Genomic DNA, 7,500 nt, shown 5'->3' on the forward strand with positions numbered 1-7,500 from the left:
TCATGCATATTCAAGATAGAAAAGCCTTCTCTTGGAGTATTGATAAAACTAGATACAAATATACATACGAACCAATTTCATCAGACGCCACTCAGAATTTGAAACTCTACACTTGAACTGGAAAACCCTCGAATCTCTATGTGGTTCTTCCTAAAAACATTCTGAAAGTGTTTATTTTTTTCATTTTTATTTATTCATTTATTTTTTTTTAAGAAGAAAAAAAACTAGCCTTGATGAGTGTCTGACGTCTTAGATCTCAAAACCTGACCGGATATCTGTGTTCGAAGGATGTCTTTCTCTTCCCGAATTTTCTACTTTCTTTTGTTTTGTTTTGTACGGGATAGTGTCATTGTTATTTTTCTAATAATTTTCAATTTATTGCAACACTAGTTATGAAAATCATTATATATATACGTATATATGTATAAATAAATAAATAAATATATATATATATATATATATATATATATATATATATATATATATATATAATATGTATATATATATAATATGTATATATATAGACATATATATATATATATATATATATATATATATATATATATATATATATATATATATATATATTTCTGATATTCATTATATATACATACCCCTCCCCCTTATACACACACATACACAATACATATACATGTATATAATATAAGTATGTATATATATATATATATATATATATATATATATATATATATATATATATATATATATATATATATTATATGAATATATAAATATATATATATGTATATATGTATATATATATATATATATTATATATATATATATATATATATATATATATATATATATATATATATATATATATATATATATATATATATATATATATATATACATACACGTGTCTCTCTCGGTCGTTTGGGGAACCGTGCAGGCGCTGGAGATGGGTCGTTTGGTCGTTAGCGAGAGGGTAATAGGTTGGTGCTGTTAGGGTCTTTCTTTCTTTCTCTCTTTCTCTCTCTAGTCCCTCTTTGTTCTCTCTCTGCCTTTCTGTCTGTTTCTCTGTTTTCTCTCTTTCTCTCTCTCTGTTTCTCTCTCTCTCTTTATTCCTCTCTGTCTGTCTCTACCTCTCAATGCCTTTCTGTCTGTTTCTCTGTTTCCTCTCTTTCTTTCTCTCTGTCTGTCTCTGTCTGTCTCTCTCTCTCTCTTCATCCTTTTTATATTAATTAGTTCTGTTAGGATCTCCCTCTCGCTCTCTCTCACCTCTCCCTCTCTCTTCTTCCTTCTTATATTAGTTAGTTCTGTTAGGGTCTCCCTCTCGCTCTCTCTCTCTCTCTCTCTCTCTCTCTCTCTCTCTCTCTCTCTCTCTCTCTCTCACCTCTCCCTCTCTCTTTTTCCTTCTTATATTAGTTCTGTTAGGGTCTCCCTCTCGCTCTCTCTCTCTCTCTCTCTCTCTCTCTCTCTTTCCTTCTTATATTAGTTAGTGCTGTTAGGGTAGTCTATTGGTAATAGTGTTAGTATTAGTCCTTAGAATCAATATTGGTAAGTATGTGGCTCAAGCTTGTGTTAATGTTCAGATCTTTTCAGATCTATTTTTGGATAACGAGTTAAAAGTCACCCTATTACTGTAGCATTTTGAATGTTTGTTACTAAATGTGATTTTCTTCAACGTTGCTTATCTCGTGTCCACATCTTCGGGTTTTGTGAATAAGCCTATTTATAGAAATGACCGATTCTCTATCTCTCGTCACACTGAATGTTATCTTGACGTGGTAATAAACAGATCTTATCTCCTTGTTGTCGATAATTATAGTGTGGATATACCCAAGGCATCTGGCTTTGGTATGATTCACTCATCTTGAAAGATCCTCAACTAACTGCCGGTTTGTTAGAATTGTGCGAGGCCCGACCCAAAGAATATTCTTTTACTTGACATACATAAATAAAGAAATAAATGCATATTTATCAGTCTAGACACGCATATCAACCTGGCAAATAGATAGTTAAATGTATATCTATCAGATATATAGACAGATATGCCTTTATATCTGTGTATTTATGAAAATTCATTGGGTCGGGTCTGGCACAGTTTTAACAAACCGGCTGTATATATAAAGTATATTACCTTTTCCCGGTTATTTCGGGTGTTATTGGTGGTTCTGGTATGAAACTTATCATCTTTCTTTCATCTGTCTATCAATCAGTATCTCTCTTTATCTGTCTACCTCTATATTACCAGTCCATACATCATATATGCCTTTCTCCTCTCTCACTCTCTCTCTTTCTCCCTCCCCCCCTCTCTCTCTTTCTCCCTCCCCCATCTCTCTCTCTCTCTTCCCCCCCCCCTCCCTTCTCTCTCTCTCTCTTCCCCACCCCGCTCTCTCTCTCTCTCTTCCCCCCCCCCCCGCTCTCTCTCTCTCTTTCTCCCCCCTCTCCCCCCCCCTCTCTCTGTAATGCGAACCACCCCCAAACGCTTTCATCGCGCATCATTTTATAGGTTACTGCCCCACCAAGATCGTCACCAAGGTCTATATTAGTCCTCTCACACACCTTGTTCGCCACGTCCGTCAGACTCCGACTTCGACTTCAGCGCGTCGGTGTTCGAACGGGCCAACTACCATCATTTACACATAAATGGTCCCTCTGGGTATTGGCGCAGCTGTGACACGGAGGAACAAAGCATTTTGACTTTTTTTTTAGCGCAAGGATACGTGCTTCTATCCCACACATGATGGAATGAGTGTGGAAATCATGACGAACAGATTGCAACAGGAGCAACGAAGGGAAGGACAAGGAAACACACGAATATGCCGAAGGACTTTTCGTACCTCTTGTCATGTATGCCCTGAAGAAGCATTAGCGAAAAAGGCATATTCGTGTGTTTTCTTGTCCTTCCCTTCGTTGTTCCTGTTGCAACATAGAATGAATACTGATTAGCATGTAGGTCAAGTTCAGCGTGTGAAAATTACATATCCTTATTTCCTACAGCAATTAATGTAATTTGACACCAGTATAAAGTCACATTATCTAGTTATTTGCAATGTGAACACGATACTTCGAACCTAACACGTCGAATATTCGTACCTCGTGAAATAATGCATGACTTTCTCTATTCTTTCTTCCGTTTGATACTAATGTCACGAATCTGAAATCTTTTATCCTAAGACAATTCACACTCATTTGGCAATAACTCATGGAAGAAAAGCTTGTCCATTCCCTCAAAGAACTGTTCTTCAGCGCCTTCAGGAGGGACAGGACGTGTGTGAGGGACAAGACCCTTTGATCGCGTGGAAGGTACGTGTCGGATGCGGGTGGTTTCTTAGAGTTCGCCGGGCAGTGCACGTTGCGCCCTGCCGTGGACGAAAGGTCTGTCGCTCTCTCTCCTCTGTGTCTCACTTTCTCCTCTGTCTCTCTCTTTATCCTCTGTCTCTCTCTTTCTCCTCTATCTCTCTCTTTCTCCTATGTCTCTCTCATTCTCTTTCTCCCCCCCCTATCTCTCTTTCTCCTTTCTTTCTCTATCTCTCTTTCTCCCCCTCCCCCCTCTCTCTCCTCTGTATATCTTTCGTCTCTCCTCTGTCTCTCCTCTCTCTGACTTTCCTCCCTCCCTCGCTCTCTTTCTTTCTCCTCTATCTCTCTCTATCGTCTCCCCCTCCCCACTCACTCTCTCTCTGGTCCCCCTATCTCTCTCGCCCCCCTATCTCCTCTCTCCCTTATTCTCTCTCTCTCATCCCCCCTATACCCTCCCCCCTCTCTCTCTGTCTGTCTGTCTCTCCAATTTCCTCTTAGTGTTCATGAAAGCGAAAAAAGCCTCTCGCCACATCTCGAAACAGTTCCGAATCCTGTGAATCATCGCAGTGCGAATAAGCCCAAGTTCGAACCCAACCTTGTGCGGATTGTAGTGACTCCCGATGGTCCTGCAGCCGTCGGGGAGGTCGCCGAACTCGTGAATGTGGAAGCCGTGGAGCCCCGGAGAGAGGCCGGTGATGGTGCCCTGGATCAGCGTGGGCGCCAGGGGAGGGTTGCTCTGCGTCAGGGTGAAGTTGCCATCCACCTCGCCCGTGAAGATCACCTTCGCCCGGAGCGTTTGGCTGGAGGGCGCCTGCCAGGGGAGGACGGGGGGGGGGGCTTGTTCGGTACTGTTGACTTAGGGGAAGATTTAGACGGCGGAAGGGAAATGATAGTGGATGTATGAGTAAGAAATGAAAATACACGCACTCTGTCTCTGTCTGTCTCTCTCTCCCTCCCTCCTTTTCCCGTCCTCTCTCTCCTTCCCGCACCCTCCCCTCTCTCTGTTTCTCTGTATGCCTGACTCTCTCTCTCTCTCTGCCTTTGTCTGTCTCTCTCTCTCTCTCCCCTCCCTCCCTCCCTGTCTGCCTGACTCTCTCCTTCTCTATCTCTCTCTGTCTGTCTGTCTCTGTTTCTGTCTGTCTGTCTCTGTCTCTCTCTCCTTCCTGCAATCCCTCCCTCCCCCCCTCTCTCTGTCTATCTGACTCTCCCTCTCTCTCTCTCTACGTGTCTTTATACGTCCATATTCCAGGCATACTACCATAACAGTTGTGTGATTTATGTCATTTTGGAATTAGAATAACAGGTGGGTTTGGTGTTTGATGAAATAAGTAGAGTAACCGATTTTAACCAATATCGTGTGTATCAATCTTAAACTACTTACACATTTGTTTATATGTCAACCGTTTTCTTTAGTTAACGACTCCATAGATCCGGATGCTTCGCTGCCGGCAGGTGACCCAAAATATTGGCATTAAGCTTCCTTGAGCGGCCACTCTATCGGGTTTGTAGTCCGGCCGCACAAGGACACTCCTGACGGGTGGTAGGACTCCATGCCTCTCCTTTGGCATTTTCTGCATAAGCGCGTTTTGCTTTTTATGCCAGATTAAAATGCCTGCTATTGTCATTTGATTTGCTCTATCCAGGTGGTAATAATCTGGTTTCCTTGAACAGACTCCATATTACTGATTGTCCATAACTGAGGGCAATAATAATATTTTGTTATTTGGTGTATATATATATATATATATATATATATATATATATATATATATATATATATATATATATATATATATATATTTTTTTTTTTTTTTTTTTTTTTCCCTCGTAATATTCATTTTTTCTGTAATAAACTCCACGCCGCGCTTCACGACAAGCAGGAATAGCGTCCTCCAGGAGCTTGCACTCTTCCAACCATGTCTCACGGATGATTGGACTGGCTGGCCTCTGCTTCCACCAGCACCAGGAGTCGTATCGTGTTTATTTCTAAGTGTGTGTTACTCAGAGGACAGTCACGTCGGTGTATCACTACTGTTCACTTGTGTTCAACCAATATAGGAAGTTAAACACCCCTTATATCTTGGTACATTCCACGCTGTCGATGGAAATGATGACAAAGACCCTCCCTAAACGCCCACCGGGTCTAACCACCCTCCCATACACCAAGGTATAAAGTAGTCCTTAACCCATTCCAGATCCAAACCCTGCACAGTGTTTTTTTTTTTTCTTTTCTTTTTTTTTTGTTTTGTTTCTGACATCAGTTCTCAGAGCCATTGCTTTGGATTTTGCTGCCGGTAGTTTTAGACCCGTCCTACAACGCTCTTCAGACACCAGGTTCAGACAACGCTGAGCTCAAGAGTCGCGTGCACTCATGACGAGTCATCCCCGTCACTCCGGCCTATCCCCCGAAATTCTCATGACAGCAAACTTCCCTCACCCCGTCAACCAAACTTTCCCATGACGTCGCGTTCACGTCACCCTCCCCTCGAGCTAATCCCCCCCCGCCCCCCGCCCCACCTCATAACGTGAAAGTCACATCATCCGGATCACAGAGCGAACATAAAGACCAAAAGACAGTACCTTAACAAGGAAGAAATGAACCCTAACAACCCAACCAACCGTTCCAACCAGCGGATGAATGGTTAGCTGAAGAGGTACCGAAGTGTCTGGACGGTTGTCCACAGAAACAGACCCAGTGCCCGGGGCTGATGTACAGGAACGAGGGGTAGTTGCTGTGGCTGAGGAAGACCACTTGGCTACCACAGGGGCGTTCTGCTATGGTCATCAGAAGGACCAGGGCAGTCCATGTTCGTAGCTTTGCAGTCGGTCTGTTGATTATTCCTTTTATAATTGTCATTATCATCATATTATTATCATTATCATCATATCATCATATATCATCATATATCATTATCATCATCATCGTTGTTTTTATCATCATTATCATAATCATTGTTCATGTTGCTTTTATCATCATTTTATCATTATTGTCGATATTTGTATCATTACCTGTATTACTATAATGATAATGATAATTGTCATTAATACATTTCTCACTTCTGTGATAAAATAAATAGTAATAGTAATGATAATGATGATAATAACGATAGAAACAATAAAAATGATAATGGTGATGATGAAAGTAACAATATTAATCATCATCATAATAATAAATATAATGGTAATTATGATAGAGATAATAATAATGATAATGATGAAAATGATTATGATAATAATCGGAATAATTATGATAATGATAATGATAATTTTAATAATGATAATAGTGATAATGGTAATAACAACAATAATAGTAATAATAGTAATGATAATAATGGTAAGGGTACAGGAATAATGATAATGATAATTACAGTGATATATAACGATAGTAATAGAAAACATAACAATAATTATAAAGATAATGACGATGATAAAATTAATGGTAATATTTATATTAATACTGATAATGTTAATGATTATGATAACAGTAATAATGATAACAGTAATAATAATGATAGTGACAGCATTGATAATAATAATGATAATGATAAGAACTACAACAACAATGATAATAATGATATTAATAATAATATGATCATGATATTGATGATAATGTTTATAGTAATAATGTTATTGTTTATGAAAATGATTATGATAATGATAACACTAATGATGATGATAATAATAATAATAATGGTAATAGTAGTGATTTTGACAGTAATAACAATAATAATAATAATGGTAATGATGATGGCGATGATAATGATGATGGTAGTAATGATGATAATGATGATGGTAGTAATGATGATAATGATGATGGTAGTAATGATGATAATGATGATGATGGTAGTAATGATGATAATGATGATGATGGTAGTAATGATGATAATGATAATGATAATTACAATATCAGAAAGTTTGTCCAAGGTTAGTCTCTTTCTTATCTAATATATTTCAAATACCTTTGATTTGGAAATACTAAACTAACATACTGATTTATTATTATCATTATTATTATTATTATTTTTATATGTGCATCCTAATTACTGTTTCTGCTATTACATATATTATCACTACTAGCATTATTATAAATATGATAATACCGTTAATCTATATAATGATAATTGATATCGTAATGCTAGTTATGCTACTACTGTTAATTTTATCGTAACTGTTTTTATTCCTGTTATTAATGGTAATTGCAATCATCATCATCAGAACTTGTTGTGGTTA

The sequence above is a fragment of the Penaeus vannamei genome, chromosome 22 (assembly GCF_042767895.1).
Source record: "Penaeus vannamei isolate JL-2024 chromosome 22, ASM4276789v1, whole genome shotgun sequence".
Classification (NCBI taxonomy): Eukaryota; Metazoa; Arthropoda; class Malacostraca; order Decapoda; family Penaeidae; genus Penaeus; species Penaeus vannamei.